The sequence below is a fragment of the Agelaius tricolor genome, unplaced genomic scaffold (assembly GCF_023055355.1).
Source record: "Agelaius tricolor isolate 1412-34295 unplaced genomic scaffold, bAgeTri1.0.p SCAF_15, whole genome shotgun sequence".
NCBI lineage: Eukaryota > Metazoa > Chordata > Aves > Passeriformes > Icteridae > Agelaius > Agelaius tricolor.
In genome coordinates this window covers 21,395,591-21,414,319 of record NW_027269275.1, presented here as the reverse complement: position 1 = coordinate 21,414,319, position 18,729 = coordinate 21,395,591, and the positions used below count along the sequence as shown (strand labels likewise).

At 50.4% G+C, this 18,729-nt stretch overlaps 2 long non-coding RNA genes across 2 annotated transcripts in view; one reads left to right on the top strand and one right to left on the bottom strand.

Annotated features, from left to right (window-relative positions):
- The first annotated feature begins 2,939 nt into the window (after positions 1-2,939).
- LOC139596545 (uncharacterized) lies at positions 2,940-5,958 on the top strand. Its single transcript, XR_011681341.1, has 2 exons — positions 2,940-4,965; positions 5,550-5,958. It is a non-coding gene; the product is annotated as an uncharacterized lncRNA (long non-coding RNA).
- Positions 5,959-9,668: 3,710 nt separating this feature from the next.
- The window catches only part of LOC139596157 (uncharacterized), a 196,671-nt gene continuing 187,610 nt past the window's right edge, over positions 9,669-18,729 (bottom strand). The window contains exon 3 of the long non-coding RNA XR_011681262.1: positions 9,669-9,778. This is a non-coding gene — a long non-coding RNA (uncharacterized lncRNA). The remainder of the gene's footprint in view (positions 9,779-18,729) is intronic.

Below are 18,729 nucleotides of genomic sequence, written 5' to 3'. Positions count from 1 at the left end.
TCTAATGGAAAGTGTTTCTGCCCATGGCAGGGGTTAGAACTGGATGAACTTTTAAGATCCCTTCCAACCCAAACCATTCTGGGGTTGTAGGATAAATACTAATGTACAAACTCAGCTGAGCAGGGATCTGTGAGATGGGTAAGTGGCCCATGACCTGTCTCTTGCCATGTCAACCCACCTCAATCTGGGGCTGTCCAGCTGCAGGTTGTGGAAGAGATCAGCTGGGGAATGAGTTCTTTTGTGTGACCACAAACAATGATTGTGCTGGTCAGGAAACACAGGATTTGTTATCATACAAAAGCAAAAAGATTTCTTGTTTTGAAAGATCAGCCAATATTTCCCTTCAATGGGAGAATAACTGCTCCACAGTCATGGCTGTATTTTGGACACTGTTAAAAACAAACAAACAAACCCCAACCCAACCCCTTTTATCAGCAGGAACCACATTTGCTTACACAGAAGATCTGTCAGCAGCCTAGAGTAAATAGATCAAATGGAGCTGACATGCTACTAAATTTAATATGCATCCTCTTGTCTTTAAAATTCCCATCTCCCCACACATTTCAAAGGTAAGTTTGTGGATTTCTTAAGTAATTATATTTCAATAACAAGCAAGAGAGAAACGCCTGGAAACTTAACAAAACCACTGACTGCTACATAAATTAAAACCTGATTGATGGATGGAGAACTTAGATGAATTGTTAAATTGGCACATGATTGGGTAAACAGATCCAAGGCTCGTGCAGGGCCAGCTCAGCAGGCTGTGACAGACACGTACCCACAGGAGCAGCCACAGGCAAGGGGTAAGCACTCACTGGGTGCCCAGCAGGGTCAGCTGCTGCACAGGCACCAGCGTGGGGGAGAAACACAGAGCTGCAGAGCCAGGTGTGAGGACACAACTGTCCCCAGCCCCGCCACCCTCCTGGGGGTTCTCCCACAACCCGTTTCCAACCTGCTCCCACTGCTGCAGCAAATCCCACCCCACAGCCAGAGGGCCTGGGGGGAGCAGGGCTGACACAGGGGAGCCAGGAAATGGCTCTTTCGAGAGCAGAAGTATCAGAGAAAAGCGGATTGTATGAAGAGGAGAGAGAAGGTGGCCGTGCCCCTGAGAGCAGCACCGATCCCCGCAATGCCAAATCCTCCCAAGGGCCCAGCCCCGCGCTCGCCTCTCCAAGCTGCGCCACTAGCCAGCGCCTGCAACATCTCAAGTGGGAAAATGTAATTTTATTAAGGCTCCTGGAGCTTCACTCTCAGCATCTGCACTGCAGCAGAGCATACAAAGGGAGGTTATGAGGAATTTCTCATTATGGCCACAGGCGCAGACTCATAACATCCCCCGGCCAACCTCAGTTAATAAAGCTCCTGCTCAGCCCACCTGCCCCCAGCCCCTCACCCACAGGTGCCCCCACCCTGGACCACCCTGTGCATCACCCCCTTGGCTCTCACAGACAGGAAACTCCTGCTTTGTCTTCCCTAACTCTTACTGCATGGGCACCTTCATTTGCAAACCTGCTCTTGGAGGCCCAGAGCTGTAATTAATCCATGCCACAGGAAAGATGTAGTGTCGGGAGAATTTATGACTGGCTCTGAGCTGCCGTGATGAGCAGGGGCACCTCAGCCCCTTGTGATATAAATGCCTCTGCTAATTGGATTGCAGGAGCTAATCAGGAACTGGAGAGAGAATGAAGGCGCTCAGCCTCCTCGCTGCTGGCGTGGGCTGATAAAGCTGGCAGCCACGGGAATTGCATCTGCGGGAATTGCATCTTGGCCCGAGATGGCTATCGGGGTGCCCAGGGCCACTGGCGTGGGGTGGCCGTGCAGCACAGCAGGGAGGGTGGCTGCCCATGGGGCTGTGCTCACACCCACGGGGCTGTGTACGGGGGTGTGCACACCCATGGGGCTGTGTATGGGGCTGTGCTCACACCCATGGGGCTGGGTACGGGGTGTGCTCACACCCACGGGGCTGTGCTCACACCATGGGTCTTTGCTCACACCCACGGGGCTGTGTGGGTGGGGCCAGGGGCACAGGGGCTGCTCTGGCCAGGAGCTGTCCAAGAACACCCCGCTGGCTGCTCTGGCCAGCAGCACCTCAGGCAGCCCTGGGCCAGGGTACAGCCGTGGCATTGCATGGCCGCCTGGTCTGGCCGGTGTTGCAGACACCCCATGGCCCCCCTCAGCAGTCCTTGGGCTCTCCATTGCTGACCTCAAGCATTAGAAAGGAGCTGAATACTCAATGATCCCAATACCGTGTCTATTGACACCTTCAGTACGTGCCTTTCCCCAGAAAGACAGAAAACCAGAGAGATGAGGTGGAAGAGACACAACAAGGACCACAACCACAACAAGTGAGGTGGACCATGCCAAGAGCAAACTGGGTGAATGCCACTGGCTACACATGTGCTCCACACACCACACAGGCCGTCAGATGAACGGTGGGCAGGTGGGAGGCGGCTCCTGAGGACAGGCTCAGGATGCTCTTAAGAGGTCTGACTCCAGCCTTCACAGACTCTTAAAGCACCATGATCATCTCCAGCTCCTGACCAGGGCAGGCCTGTCCACAGCGAGATGGGAAGAGTCCTGGATGGGGAGGTCTGATATGGCTCTCCACCCACATAAACCAAACACATGCAGGTCCCCACTGGACAACGGGGGTTTTTTTTGGAATCCAAGGCTCTTCTACATTCAAACAGCTTTTCCGTCTTCTCCATGTCCTTCTTATTGCCCTTTATTTTCATCTCTGGCTCCTTTTCTTACAAACACATGGATTAGAAAGTAAATCCTGAAAATGATGACTAAACCCAGCCATCTCTCCTTATGGAAACACTTTCCCACCTTCTTAAACCTTTTTGGAGGCACGAGGGAAAATAACCCTTGTATTTATGCAAATTTCAAAGTGGCGTGTGATGATGGAAACAAAACAGTGCTGGAGCGCAGCCAAGGCATGGCACCGACGGGGCCTCTCAGCTGCTCGCCTCCCGATTCTTCGGGGGAAGCAGCTGTAGAGAAATGAAAATACAGAAGCCCCCGCACACACCCGCCGCCGCCCGCGCGCATTCCAGCACCCGTCACCTCGGAGGCGGCAGGATGGGGCTCTGGCCAGGCGCTGCCTGCCTGCAGCCCGGAGCACCCTGTCGTCCCCCACAAGCCTCCCTGTCCCGCTGTTCCTGATTCCCCTTTCAGGAATTTACAAACATTTTCCGCAGATCAATATCTGTATTGATTATTCATTGTGAGCGAGTCGTGTGTCTTTGGTGATCCAACCTGGCAGAGTGAGCAGCCAAAGGCTGCAGCAGATACAGAGGGGGAAAAAAAGGAGAAAAAAGCCCTACAGAAGGCGAGAGAGACCCAGATCTGGCTGGGTTTGCTGCTGCCAGCAATGGAGACAGATGGAGAGGAAGGAAGGAAGAAAATGGGAATGGCATGAAAAGGAATGGAGAGACAGAGAGCCGAGGAGAAAAAGCGAGAGCAGGAAAAACAAAAGTCACCGCTGGAGAACTGGTGCCGGGGCACGCCGGCAGCCTGGAGAGATTCCAACCTTGTGCTCGCCCTTCTGCACAGGGATGCGATGGACTTATTGCTTCGGGAGTGAAAAGTGACTCACGGTTTTGGTATCTGCTACGTAAGAGCTTTGGGGGGATTCCTTGGATGGCTGACAGAAAGGGAAGAAAGCAGCAGCAGTGAGGTAAAACGCGATCCCTTCCTCCTGCCTTCCTGGGAATACGCGTCGCCCGGGCTGGCTGGAGCAGCTCGCTGCTCGCTTATGATATGCAAAAGGAGAATAATTAAAAGCGCCAGCATCACTTGCAAAGTGAGTAAACACAAAGCCTTTCAAAACATGCTCTTCAGCTAATGAGAAGCTGTAATTTCTTATACTTAAAGGCAAAAAAGACCCTGATGAGGCTCGGTGGAGTGTGCGCGCGTGCCTGCGTGTGTGTGCATGTGTTTGTAGATATGAGAGAATCAGTTAATTGTTGATGATGTTTAGAAAAGGGATTATGAGAAAAGACACTGAAATGATGACAGGGAACATCTTGGATCAGAGCCAGAGAAATAAAATAATCAAGGACAATCAAGCCTGCAGCTCCGGAGAAAGCGCCGACTGTTCTGCCAGGGACTTGGAAGGAATTTCCCCGCGCTGCCGAGCTGCAGCTGGAATACGTGCTTGGCACCAGGAGAGAGAACTGCAAGGAGCAGTTTGCTTGGAGCATGAGACCACAGAAGAGAGAACTATGGAGCTCTGCTATAATTCAGAGGGTAAACAGCTTTGTCTGCTTATGTGTCAGGTGGAGACTTGATTTTGTCCACATCTGACCTGCACTGAAAACGCAACTTCTGAAATCCCCTGGCTGAAGCCGGAGCTGAGGATTCTCCAGACGCCTCTCCAGAACCACTGTGACGTTATGAAAACAAAGGAAAGGGAGCTAGAGGAATTAAGTTCTCCTGTGGCTGCAGGACCTGATGGACCTGACCATGGAAACTGTCTCTGGAATAGATTCCTTCCTTAATTCTGGAAATCAGAACCCCCTTGCTCCAGCTGGGGATTGCAGCTCACAAGCACACAGGAAAGGTGGCGGTCATCGGGAATACCAGGAGCAAGCTTTCCTTCCAACCTGGGCATCTAGCTGCTGTCCTGAACGGATGGATTTTAATAAATGTTGGCTTTCTCCTGGGCTGAGGTTGGGTGGGGAGAGAGAATAAAGGGAAATTTAAACCATCCTGTGACTGCTGTGTTGTCAGTGAGCTACAGAAATGCCGTCCCTTTGTTTTGGATGCTAAACTCCGTCTGACTTCATTGTTGCTGGATTTTGGCACGTTACACTCTGGGCTTCTCCAGCAGCAGGAACACATGGTCTGTTAAAGTGGGAATCTTTGGGGACGCGGAGGCAGAGGAACGAGCCAATCATACGTGGCTGTTGCACATTCCCGGCTGGCAGCGTTGCGGGAGCGCTCCGGACGCTGCGGATGGTAGGTGCGGGACGGGGCGCCCCGAGCGCAGCGCGGCGCGGAGGGGCCGGGGCGCGGAGCGGCCGGCATGTGCCAGGCGGACACCCCGTCCCTCTTCCTTCCTTCCCTTCCTTCCCCTTCCTTCCCCTTCCTTCGCCTTCCCTGCGCCGGCTGCCGAGCCTGCCCAGACCTGAGCGGAATGTTAAGCGGCCAGGAGCAGATTAGCATATTAACCAGCGCTGCCCGGGCGGTGTCAGCCCCGCAGCCGCGGCCATGCGGGCACAGCCTGTCACAGCTCCACCGGCTCCTTTGTCACAGCCCTTTTTATGTTGCTGTTTGCCTTTTGTTTCCCAATCAGACCCTAGAAATTCATTAACAGCAATGAAAGACGGGGATGCAAAAACCTATAATGAAAACAAATGATCTATTTAAACGGTGCTGGGGCTGAAAGGAGGGGGTTCGTGGCGCCGGGAGTAAGGAGAAGGAAATCCTGCCACCTGGAAAATGCCTGGACATGCGTGTCCTTCCCCGTGCCAAGGCTCCAAGGAGACAGTTACTACAAAGCCGGTGGTGTGTGTAAAGATGTTGTAGCATTGTCTTTACAGAGCCTCAAACAAATCCCAGCGACTGGTCAGAAGGAGAGGTCGGTGCTCATTGTCCCTGCTCCGGCTGCCGGTAATGCCGGAATTCCTCTGGTACTCGATGGGCTTTAATTAGAAACAACTTGCAATGCCCGTAAAGATTTAAAATCACTCGGCTTTTCCAAGGACTCGATGGGTCCTGTGCTGTGGCCCAGCAGTGTCCTGCAGCCCTGCGGGAAGGCGTGGTGGCCACAGGGGACGCACGGACCTGGCACTGCCACTGTCCCAGACCTGGCCCCGGATGCTGCACCTGACACCAGGCTCTTCAGCTCTCTTCCCCTTCTGTATTATTTCTTATACAGATTATTTCACAAATGTTACTGTCCCCTGAAGTGTCACATGGTTGTGAGAATAAAAAGATTTAATCCAAGCATGGCCTTTCTATCGGAATTGATCAAATAAGAGAAAAATGGAAATAATCTACGTTGTATAATTTCTATTTGTAAATGGCGTGGGGGGGCTTTAAATATCACAGAGGCACAACTTATGTATTTGTCAACAGGATTTTTAGGCAAATCTGAATGTCCTCTGCCCCAGAGCTCCATGCCCAGGCTGAGTGTGCCCTTCTGTGGGGTCAGATGTGCAGCTGGGGACACCCTTCCCTGCCCCTGCCATGGCATCCCCAAAGATGTGTCACTGGCACAGTTCTCGGAGCTCCAAGAGTCTGTAACTTGTACCTCTGGGAAGCAAAAATGTTAGCAGGGAAAAGGGAAATGGGCTTCAGCCCCTTTGTCAGTCTGTACCCAGCTCTTACACTGGCTGGGTCCATGGGCGAGGGCTCCAGGGCTCTGCTGTGTCCAGTGAGGTATCCCACTAATCCCAGCTGATTTCATCAGCTAAGAATCAAAGACAGACACACAGAGATTTCTATCTGTTGCAGGAATTGAAGAAAATCTCTCTACACCTGCCACACGTCCACATTTTCCAGTGAGGAAAACAATAACAACAACAAACTCTTATCTGAAGATACCTCTCCCATTTGTACCTGGTAAAGACATGCTGGATAATCTTACTCTAATGGACTTTAATCTATCTCCACAAACTAAATCCCCTAAGAACTTTCAAAATTTATCCTAAACTACCATCAGTCCTTATCATTAAAGTTTTAATTGTAAATACAGCAAATAATGGTGAAATCACAGAATTATGGAATGGTTTGGGTTGGAAGGGACCTCAACGCTGATCCAGTCCCACCCCATGTCCTGTGGGCAGGGACACCACCCTGTCCCAGGGTGCTCCAAGCCCCAGTGTCCAGCCAGGGATCCAGGGGCAGCCCCAGCTGCTCTGGGCACCTGTGCCAGGGCCAAACGTTTGCTGTGGGCTCAGGTTCCTGCTGACCATGGCTGGACTCTTGATGTGCTGCTGATGGGTTTTGGAGCCACTGAAATCAAAACACATTTTCACAGCAGCTTCTGAAAGAGCCTGGTGCTAGTTAAAGAGTATTTTGGAAAATCACCTGAGAAGTGTCTCTCATGCCAGCATATCACCCAGGTGATGAGCTGCAGACACATTCCCAGGCATTTTTCTTGGTATTGAAATAAAATAGAGGAAAGTTACTAAAAACATGTTAAATTCTTAAACCAGAAGATCAAGAGGTGCTTTAAAAGCCAGTAACAAATATCCTCTTGCACCCTGAAATGCAGCCTTGGTCCCATGTTCTCCCCTTCCTCTGCACTTATGGAAGAGCAATTAGCCACTAAACAGGTAATTAAAATAATACTCCATAATTACATCTAGGAAACTATCACAGAGTATGAGCAAGGGCCTTTTCCTCACCAGGTTGAAATCAAAGCCTTCAGTTTAATGACCAAGTCTATTCTAGGTCCAAAAGAACCATTCTGACCAGCACAGAGAAGAAAGTTCCTTTTTACAGGGGAAGTGAACAGAGTGTGTTCTACTGACACAGAGCCAAAATTGCTGATTTTTCTCCCTCAGCTGGTTAAGGCCTGGAGTCTCTTCTGGAAGCACATGAGCCTCACAATATCCTGCCCTTTGGCAAAATAGAATTGTACCTACTTGTACCAGCTGTACAAATTTAAAAGTTACAATTCTGCTCAACAAAAGCCAATTTTCCCATGGACATTAGAAGAGCAATTCTCCTCTGGAGGCTTTCTCCTTGTCTTCTTTCCACTTGTGTGAGGTCCTTCCATACTCACCTCACACTTGCTTTTCATCACCTGTACATGTCCCTTCAACACAATTGATCCTGCAGTTTTAATTAACTAAGATGCTCAAACCAATCATCCCAGAGCTCCCCGAGGCATTCACCACCCATCTCTTCTCTGTCACACCAGTACCAGGTTTTCTTTGGAGTTTGTGTCCCCTCACAGCCCCATTGTCCCACTCAGTCTGACGAAGCTCTGAGGGTGGGCTGGAATCCCACAGCACAATCCCACTTTTTCTACCACTGTCATTAATGGAAACAGCACACAGATCGGTCCCAAATGGAGTTCTTTTACAGGTGCTACACATTCTTAAAGAAAACTTGCAATCTCCAATACAACAAAATCAGTGAGGACATCATAGTGTGAGAAAGTCACAACTGACCACCAGTGTTTCTCTCCAAAATCTTTCCAGCTGTCCCCATGCAACCCCTTGCACTTGCTCCTGTCCCACCGTGCTTTTCCCTCAGTGCTTTTCTGTCCTTTCCGTGCTCCATCCATTGCTGCCCCTCTCATTCTCATATCAAAATCAAGAACACTGACCCCAGGGAAGGTGGGATTTCAGCATTGCCATTCCTCCACAAAATCTCTGGGTTCAGTTTATAACACCTGAAGAACACTATTCATCCCCTCAAAGAACACCAAGTCCTGGAACATTTCCTAACTAAATTGAAAAAGGAGATGCTTTCCACAGGGTCCTCTGAGATACTGAGAGCACAAAGCAAATGAGACTTTGCCTATCACACGATTTCCCAAGGTTTCCACTACATTTATAAGTCTGATGATTCTCAAGAACTTGAAGTGCGCACTGGTGTTGTAAACAAAATACTTCAGATAAAAATGTAGGAAGAAAAGAGGAAAGAAACCTTCTTTAAATGATAAAACCCCTCCAAAAACTAAATACATGGAAAAAATCCAACTCCAAATTTTGCATTTCTCAGTTTTCCATAAAGATAGAGAGCTCTGATGAGTATTTTTTGAAACATGCCATTAATCTTTCCATTGCTACCAGTATCACACAAGGTTAGTTTGGTAATACCAAGTATTCCAGAGATTATGAATGACCTTACAATAACTAAGTAAATACAAATATATTAAAAGCAGGTACTTCACAGTGACTCACTGAAGTCTATTTACATACAAAATCATTTTTAATAATGAAATTACTACTCTTGGACCACAGGTATTTTTCCAGTGGCCAATCTCGCGGTGGGGATAGTGGGAGGAAGGAAATGATGTTTGTCCCATGTTCAGGAAGGTGTGTGTTCTGCCAGCACAACATTCACCATCATTTTGGGAAACTCATGTTTACAAATTGTAACAGATCATCCAAACATGATTTACTTTCACCAATTCACATAGAAAATGAACCAGATCAGGAGTCTCGCCCTTTCCTCATCCTCCCTTATGGCTGTTTGATTAGGACAGACGGTCAAGGGACAGTTTTCCTGCTAAGAAGATTAAGCCAAGGGCACTAATCACTTGGCCTGTTCTTTAATGACAGAAACTAACAGTTAAGGACAACATAAATAATTAAATAACAGAGCCCTGATGGTTCTTCACCAGCCCAGAGAGAGCTGCAGCCGGGCAAGGCTTTGTAGACATGTAGGAAAAATACAATCTATGGATGGTCTTGTTCAAAAAAACCTTTTCATTGAAAGTAAGAGGAGCCAACACTACTGGGCAGTGAGTGAGGTGCTCAGAAACACTTCAGGCGGGTGGCATTTAAACACCATGAGGAGCAGGAGAGAGCAAACTCTGCAGCTCAGGGAGCACAAAGAGCCCTCAACTCTGCCTGAGAACAGCTCTGTTACATGTAATCACATCTCTCCTAATCCAGGTGATTTACATTACACATCCCAGGAGGGCGACCAACACAAAAATCACTCCTACAAGGCTTATGAAAATTAGGTCTTCCTACCTCACTGTGGGAATGTGGAGATGTTGCAGGATCTGGTGCCGATGAGTGGAGCAGGGGAATGGTTCCTATTCAGACCAGACAAAGTCAGTACAAACTCTCCAGATCAGAGCCTGCCAACAAAAGAATGGGAAGAATATAAAATATTTTGAAGGATTTGGAATAATGCACCAAAAGAAACAGAAGTTTGGGTACAGCATGGAGCCATTGATATTTTTTGTGTTCAGTTCCAACTCAGCCAACATCCCCAGCTGTTCCATCTCCTCTGTCACTGAGGGCTGACCTGCAGCACCTTTGTGACAGGTATACTCTGTGTGACAGGTGTACTCTGCCTCCTCCTGCAAAGCTGCACCTCCCAGCCTCCTGGCTTCATAGGGAAAAGCCTTTATCAACGACCTGCAGGAGGCTTTGCCCACAGGAACCCCCGTGGCCACTGTACCACAGGCTCTGGCTCGGCCCTCAGCAAAGCCAGAAGCTCTGTGGGCTCTCCTGCTCTAAGCAGAGCAGCCCAGGAGCCAGCAGGGGAGCAGAGACACCAGGAGGGAAAACAAACAGTGAAGAGTCAGGGAAACAGCCTGGCTGCTGAGAAGTCTGCTGCTGCCCAAGGAAAGCCCTCTCTTTGGGTTTGGCACAGCTAGGCACCTGGGTGGGCAGCTGCCCACAGGGGTTTTTGGGACAGGAACTTCCCCACTCCAGTGGTGGTTCATGCTGCAGTCACACATCTGTGGCTGTCAGGAATTTGTAACTAGAAATTACAGAAGTCTCAGGAAATGCTGTTTGCTATTGCCCAGTTTGTTGCTGCTCTGTGCGTGCTCTGCCCCTGCATCCCTGGCAGTGCCCAGGGCCAGGCTGGACCCTGGGGCTGGAGCACCTGGACAGTGGGAGGTGTCCCTGCTTGGCAGGGGTGGGATGTGGTGAGTGTTCAGGCCCTTCCAGCCCAAAGCAGCCTGGATTCCATGAACACCGTGGGACACAAGCATGTGTGAGACACAGCAGGGGAAAGGCCAAACCACCACACATTCAAAGCTTGGTTTAAACCAACGGAAAAAGGAAGTTATCTGAAATAAAAAAGGTACTTTCAGGAAAATGGAAGTTGTTTCCAAACAATAAAAATAGAAAAGGATATAAACCCAGCAGACTAAGTGCAAACCCACAATAAGCCAAGGCAAAACAGGGTCTGGAGAACAATCATCAGAGTTCATGGAGCTAATAAAAGCTTCTCCAACACAAAAGCAGGAAGCCTGTCTGTCACCCAGAGCTGCTGATAGATGGGCAAGGAGTAAAGGGGGGAATTAAGAAAGATAAGGGCACAGCAGCAAAATTAAATTAATTCCTTGCACTGCCGTTCACTATGCAGGGGTCAGCAGGGTTCATATGCCAGAGCAACAAATCACCAGAGGCCGACAGTGCTTCCTCAAGGAGCCCAAATATGAAATTGCTGAACTTTCTTCCTTTGCATCTGAGGATTGGAAGGTGACAAATTTTTACAAAAGGCTTTAGGAGTGACCCTGGGAATGACAGGGCACAAAGTCTGATTTCCAGAACAGGCAAAAGAGTAGAAAACTGTGGGACTGATCAGAATTAGCAGCAATGAATAAACACGTCTGGGGCAGAGCCTGGAAGACAAGAGCAGAGTTTATATGTACAGATCCAAGTCATCTGATGAGGAACCAGCCCTGCTAATACAGGAGATTTGGGCTGATACAGTGGAATCTGATTTTCTAAAAGCTTTTCCAGAACATCCCTCACTAAAGGTTCTTAAAGAAACTAAACTGTCATGGAGTAAGAGGGATTAATCTTCCTGTTAATTCCTGATAAAAAGACAGGGAAAAAAGGGCACAAACACAACATTAGCAAGGGATGGAGCAGAAATTCTGCACTACTTCAGCTTAGTCATTAACAGCTAACAAGAGGAGAAAGCAAAGTGACACGCAGGTAATGAGGGTAACACGCAGAGTTTTCCAGGAAAGTCAAGCTGAAGAGAGAAGAGTTCCTGCCAAAGCACCCAGAGCTCAGAGTGGAGCCACGGTGCCAGTGCCCATCTGTGAGATGGGCCACATAAAGGGATCCACGCCTTGGACTTTGGTGGGTGTTGTGAGCCTGGATTCCCTCATCTCTGAGGTGGTGCTGGAGATGTGACAACCATCCTTTGGCTACTACCAGGCTGCCTCCTGGTGAATAGCTGACTCCATCCTCTGAGTGACTGATGAGAGAAGGAAAGCTTCACCATGGCTGTGAGAAATCTCCCTGCAAACACCTCCCACCTCAGAGGATCATGCTCCAAATCCAACTGCAAACGGGATGAAATCCCTGTCATTGTTCTGGGGTGGATGCAGTGGGCAGGGGCTGCTGAAGCTGCTCCTGAATGCCCAGGAATGTGCCTGCAGATGGCTCACTGCCAGTCCCAGTGTCACCTCGGGGCACAGGCCACGTTCCCTGGGTGGGGCGGATGGAGAGGAATGGCTCTGAAGCTGTCAAGCAGGATTGCTTTCTGGAAAGGCTACTCTGCTGGAGGGAAGCTTGTCCCTCTGCCCGGCCCTGCCAGCTCCTCTCCTGGACTCCAGAATAACATGGCAATCCCTCCTGCCTGGCTGAAGCTGGCAGGAGCCTCCCCAGCATGGCAGGAGCCTCCCCAGCATGGCAGGAGCTTCCCCAGCATGGCAGGAGCCTCCCCAGCATGGCAGGAGCTTCCCTGGCATGGCAGGAGCCTCCCCAGCACGACAGGAGCCTTCCCAGCATGGCAGGAGCTTCCCCAGCATGGCAGGAGCCTCCTCAGCATGGCAGGAGCTTCCCCAGCATGGCAGGAGCCTCCCCAGCATGGCAGGAGCCTCCCCAGCAGGGCAGGAGCTTCCCCGGCATGGCAGGAGCCTCCTCAGCATGGCAGGAGCTGTCCCAGCATGGCAGGAGCTTCCCTGGCATGGCAGGAGCCTCCCCAGCATGGCAGGAGCCTCCCCAGCATGGCAGGAGCTGTCCCAGCATGGCAGGAGCTTCCCTGGCATGGCAGGAGCTTCCCCAGCATGGCAGGAGCCTCCCCAGCATGGCAGGAGCTGTCCCAGCATGGCAGGAGCTTCCCCAGCATGGCAGGAGCCTCCCCAGCATGGCAGGAGCCTCCCCAGCATGGCAGGAGCTTCCACAGCATGGCAGGAGCTTTCCTGGCATGGCAGGAGCCTCCCCAGCATGGCAGGAGCCTCCCCAGCAGCAGCTGCCTTGACTCTGCCCCAGCTGAGTTCCTGTATGGCAAAGAAAGAGCATCCAACAAAGCCCCCCTAAATGGAACCCGAGTCCCGCTGGCCAGCACGGGGACAAGGGGGGTCCCCAGGCCTGCCTAGGCCAGCAGCACCTGCCCCTGGCAGGCCGGGGTCCCTTTGTCCCACCACGTGCCCACATACTGAGGCCACTTGTTCCCGTCTGATCGCAATTAGCACCGTGCCAAATTCCTCGTGCCCCGCGCTAATTCGAGAGGATGGGCATGTCACACCCTGCCAAGAATTACAGCCACTGCCAGCCGGGGCAGCCCGGCCCTTTCATTAGGCCTTTGTTTCACAAGTGAGGGCTCACGGACTCTTTCTTTGTCAGAAATACCCGTGGAGGCGCTGGAGGAGGCAGGAGCTGCAGGCCTGGCCCTGAGGATGCCGTGTGTGAGCGAGCCGGGCCAGGGGCTCTGCCACACTCCCTGCTCCGTCACAGGAACCCACAAATTTACAGAAATCTGCTGGATCCGGGGGCTGACACCCCAAGGCTGCATCGCTGCTGCGGAGCCGTGGAACGCAGCACAGAGCACATCCCTCTCTCCCAGCCACAGCCCAGAGCCAGCAGCAAGGACACAGCTGTGCCCTCCCTGCACCCCTGCCCTCCCTGGGCACAGGAACCACATTGGGAATGGCCAAGATGAGAGCAGGGACAGCCCTGCTGCCCTGTGCCAGCCCTGATGCCCTGTGCCAGCCCCTGCTGCCCTGTGCCAGCCCCTGCTGCCCTGTGCCAGCCCTGCTGCCCAGCAGCCACAGCCAGACCTGGAGAGCAGGTGATGAAAACATGCTCTTTGCTGCTTCTTGTCTCCTGTTGTCATTTGAACATCACTCCTGACAGCATCTGGCGATACCATGATGATCACCAAAACATCCATAAATTCTGCTTGCTAAGCTGGTGATGTTCCTGACATCTCTGGGTGGTGATTCCCTTCAGAAGAAGCACAGAATCCTTTGGGTTGGAAAAGGTCCCATAGCTGATTGAGTCCAGCCATTTCCCAGCAGTGCCATGGCCACCACTGCCCCATGTCCCCAGGGTTTTAAATCCCTCCAGGGATGGGAACTCCACCGCTGCCCTGGGCAGCTGTGCCAGGGCTGGACAGCCCTTTCCTGGAAGGAATTTCTCCCAATACCCAACCTTACACAGACTCAGCAGTTTGGCTTTTGAAGGACACTCTGCTTTCCTGAAACCAGCCCGCCTGCAGCACCCAAGGCTGTTGTAACCTGTACGTACAAGCTGTTGTCAAACCTCAGTAATTCCAACTGATTTCAAGGAGGATGCTGTGAATTACCGAATTTGTCAGGTTAGCAGCATGAGAGCAAACTGTTCAGACAGAACAATGCTTCACAAAATGCAATTTAACTTATTTTCTTAATTGTGGGCTGATTTTGATTTATGCTAATTCATAACAGATTATGAACTCTATTATGTAATTGGAAAAATGACCATAAAACTTTCACAATGCTAGAGAGGTTTTTGGTTATTTGGTTTTTACACTCCATTGCTCACAAGGGCTGGCACACACGTGGCTGGGCCTGTGTCCCCATGTCCCCCCAGCACAGACCCACCATCGATGGCAGCCCTGCTTCACACAGCAAATGAAGCCGTTTATTGAGCACTGGGGCTGCTCTGTGAGGGACTGAGGAAGGGACACAGATCCCCCATGGAGAGGCTGAGACACATCAGGATGTGGCCAGGTATTGCCCCAGCCCTGGAACTGTGCAAGGGCAGGCTGGACAGGACTTGGAGCACCCTGGGATAGTGGAAGGTGCCTGCCCATGGCAGGGGTGGGACAGGATAAGCCCTGAGGTCCCTTCCAGCCCAAACCATTCTGGGATTGTACGACAAGGAGCTGCTCTGGTTGCTGGGGCTGACTGGGGGCCTCTCTGGGTCAGGTCCTGCCTGGGCTCCTGGCTTGGGAAGAGGCTGGACCAACAGGCACTGAGGGGAAAGCGACATCCCCAGTACCTCTAGGAGGAAATCCCCCAGCAGAGCACTGCAGCAGGACATGGAATTGGTACATTTGAAATCCTGGTTGTTTTTACCCTGAGTGTGCTCCTGAGGGGGCCTGAGCAGGAGCGAGGGGCTGGGTGAGCAGCCACAGCCCAGAGCTGGCTGCTGGAGCTGTAATTGCTTTTCAATGATTGTATCTTTGCCTGCGTTACTGCTGCACATGGCTGGGTTCTGTACCATACTGAAAATCAATAAAAATGCATGAAAAAATGTTCTCCCACCCCCCCCTTAAAAGTTAAATAATCTTGTTAGGATTCTGGCACCACTATTTTAAATCAGTCAGTCTTTGTTTTTCATGGCAAGCTGAGACTCTCTGGGTTCCCCAGGACCCTGCTGAGCAGCCAGTGCCGAGTTCCAGCTCGAGCTGATGGGCAGGAGAGCCCCTGCCCTCCCACACGCAGGACACAAGGGATGGCACCACTGGCTTACATGGAGGAGTAGGAGCCAGGAGGGAGGCTGATTCTCCCCCGGTTATGGGGAAGCCTGTGGCAGGAGGAGCCAGTCCCCTCACGCAGCTCTGCCTTCCCTCTGCATGGCTCCTCAGCACCAGCATAGGCAAATGTGCTCCCAAACTCACACCGTGCCACCAAAATCACAGGGGTTTCCTGACGTATGCAACCAACCATGAAAACACACAACTTTTTGGGTGGGAAGGGACCTTAAAGCCCACGTCATCCCACCCCCTGTCATGGCAGGGACACCTCCCACTGTCCCAGGGCCCTCCAGGCCCTGTCCAGCCTGGCCTCGGATGCTTCCACGCATCCAGGGGCTTCTCTGGGCACCCTGTCCCAGGGCCTCACCACCCTCCCAGGGAAGGATTCCTTCTTAATATCCCATCTATCCCTGCCCTCCGATAGTGAGAAGCCATTTCCCCTTGTCCTGTCACTCCTGTCCTTGAATTTTATAAGAATATTTAGTTTGACACAAGCAAAACTTTTCATTTGGACTATGGGGTTTTTAAAAAAGTTCTGTTTCAAAAGAAAACCTTGCTAACAAAATGTAGTGATTTTATTTTCTTCTAATTTTTCTAAAACATCTTCACTTTTATTCAATCTCTTCCATTTAACATAGCTTTGCAAATTTTAAAAACTGCTTTTCTGAAAATAAATTATTTCCCTCTCTGTCTGGGTCCCTGCAGGAGCCTTTGCCATGAACACACATGTCTCTGAGTTCAGTATTTTGTCACATTAGCCTGGCCCCACAGTCTGGAATTCCTCAGGAATTAAAGCCTTACATAAACACAGCATTTAACTCCATTACAATATAATAATGATTTTTAAACAATGTTGTAATAGGTTCTATAATTTTTTTTAAAGTGCACATTATTGTACTGCCACGGTTTCCTTCGCTCCCTAACAGCCCAGTCAAAGCAACAGATACAAAGGTAAACACAACTGGAAGGTACTGAGCACTGCGTGGCCACTTTCCCAGGTTTAGAACTTGCTTTTCCCAGCTGCCAGCTGCTCCATAGACAGCCCATACTAAACGTGGGACAATTTGTGTATTCTTAAACTAAAATATTTTTCAGTTAAAGCAAGCATAAATTATTTATTCATTTGTATTTGCATTTAAATACTTGAAAAATGTCCAAGTTAACTGCTTTGAAAATTGTTCCAAAATTTCCCCCTAGGCTGTGACCTTGCGGCCAAGTCTAATCTCAAAGCAAATTGAAAGAAGGGCTCACACTGAACACATCCAGCAGCTCTGGATGTGCTTTGCCCAGAGAACCAATGCAGCCATTTGCAAGCTCAGCTGGGTTTGGGGCCCACATTGGGGTCCAGACAGGGGTTTTCCACCATCTCACCCAAGCCTAGAGCTGATGACCCAAGATTTTGTTGGGAAGGTTTTATTCATCCAACTTGGTGGCTTCCTTGGAGTTCCTGTTCACAGCCATACCCAGCTCAGCCTTCTGTTAAAAATCCTTCCCAATGTTTGTGGTTGTGGTGGAAATCACCGAGTTTCAGAAACCAGAATTCCAAGGAAAATAGGAACGACATAAGTTTTAATAGTCTATACATATTTGTGTCAAATCTGCGCTTTAGGGAGCCCAGCTCATAGCCATGACAGGGGTTTTATTTCCCATGCCCTCTAACCCTGCATGCACCTACACCCAGCTCTGTGGCACCTCGGGGCCCCGCGCTCACATCCCAGCCTGGCCACGGAGCTCCAAACCCAAACACCATCTGGGAGTGGTCCCCATGGCAAGCTCAGCTGCAGGCTTGTCCTTCCTTTGTCAGAAATCTGGTTTCTGCAAAGAGCAGAATTACAGCAGATTAATTCCTTACACCACCCCTCGCAAGGAGAACTGCTGAGAGGGAAGAGAGGAAGCCCAGGCACTGCTCTAAGATCTCAGCCAGATGCAAAATGTCATGAACCAGCAAGAGAGGTGGTTTCCTGACAACATGTGTCCTGATTCCAGTTCCCCCAGATGAGGGGGAGCTCGTGCTCCTGACTGTTCTCCTTCAGGAACAGAATGAAGAAAACAGATATAAAAGAGAATTCTTACGTGTGCAGAAGAGAACAATAGTCAAGAGTTTGTCTGTCAAACCTTTGGTGGAACTGACATGTAACTTAAGAAGTATCTGACAGGTTTGTTTTACTTAATATCTAAAATTAATAATAAAATGAATTCTAAATCAAGAGAGCAGGATGGACCTGAGTTTGGAGTTCCTAACCTAGAAACCAGCTCAGCACCTCACCTGAGTGGCTCTCAGAGTCTGCAGACTTCCAAGATGGGAGTATCTCAAGATTTCACCAGTTTGACCTCTAGGTTTGGGTCATGGTATGCTCTGAAAAACCCCACACATCCTTGCTGGATGCCCGGGCAGGGAAGTGACCCAGCGAGCCACAGGCGTGTGGCTGTGCAGGCTCAGGAGGCAGGGCTGTGCCTCTGGGGCTGTGCTGTCACGTGCCAAAGACATGAACCACGTCACAATGATCACCCAACACGCTCCTGAAATGGCTGGAATGGAGCTGGTCATGCTGTGCATGGTGTAGTTGCTGGTTTTTTTATGCCATTTTATAAGAGTGTGTGATTCTTTAATAAAACCTTAAAGGAAACATCCATAGTCTTCCCCCTCCCCAAATACTCACGTGTCAATTTATATAAAACAAAACCATTCACTAAGAAAAGGAAAAATATTAAAACAGCAATATAAACAGCAAAGGAGGCATTCCAGCTCCCTGTAAATAAGTTTAAAACTTGAAGGTAGAAAAAATTATTAAATTCTTATCCTGTACAAATGGATTGGCTGGTAATCTCTCTGGCACAGCTTGCTTGCTTCCTGCCAGCCTTCTGAGGTCCTGGGCAATCCCAAAGGACATTTGCCCAGGGAAGCTGTGGCTGCCCCATCCCTAGAAGTGTCCAAGGCCAGGCTGGATGGGGTTTGGAGCTAATGGAAGGTGTCCCTGCCCGTGGTGGAACAAGATGAGCCCTTCCCACCCAAACCAGTCTGGGATTCTGTGATTCCAGGATGAGGAGACTACCAAAGCTTCCACGGCTGCTTCAGCCCCTTCTCACTGCAGGTTCTCTGGGTCAGAGCCCTCTGAGACCCACAAGCTCAGCTCCAGTTTCTTCTCCTGGCTTAAGGGCAACCTGTGCTCAAACACAGAAAATGAAGAGGGAACAGCTCCATGTTGGGAGAGCATTTGGGGTGCCAGAGGGGAGCAGCAGCCCTGCCCTGCCCTGCACACATCAGTGATAAGTTCCCACCCTTACTCCTTCCCGGAGCAGCACTAAGCAGCCCCTGGGTCCCTGCCACTTTCCCCTCCTCGGGTCATTTCTTGGTCTCTTTTGAACTCTCGG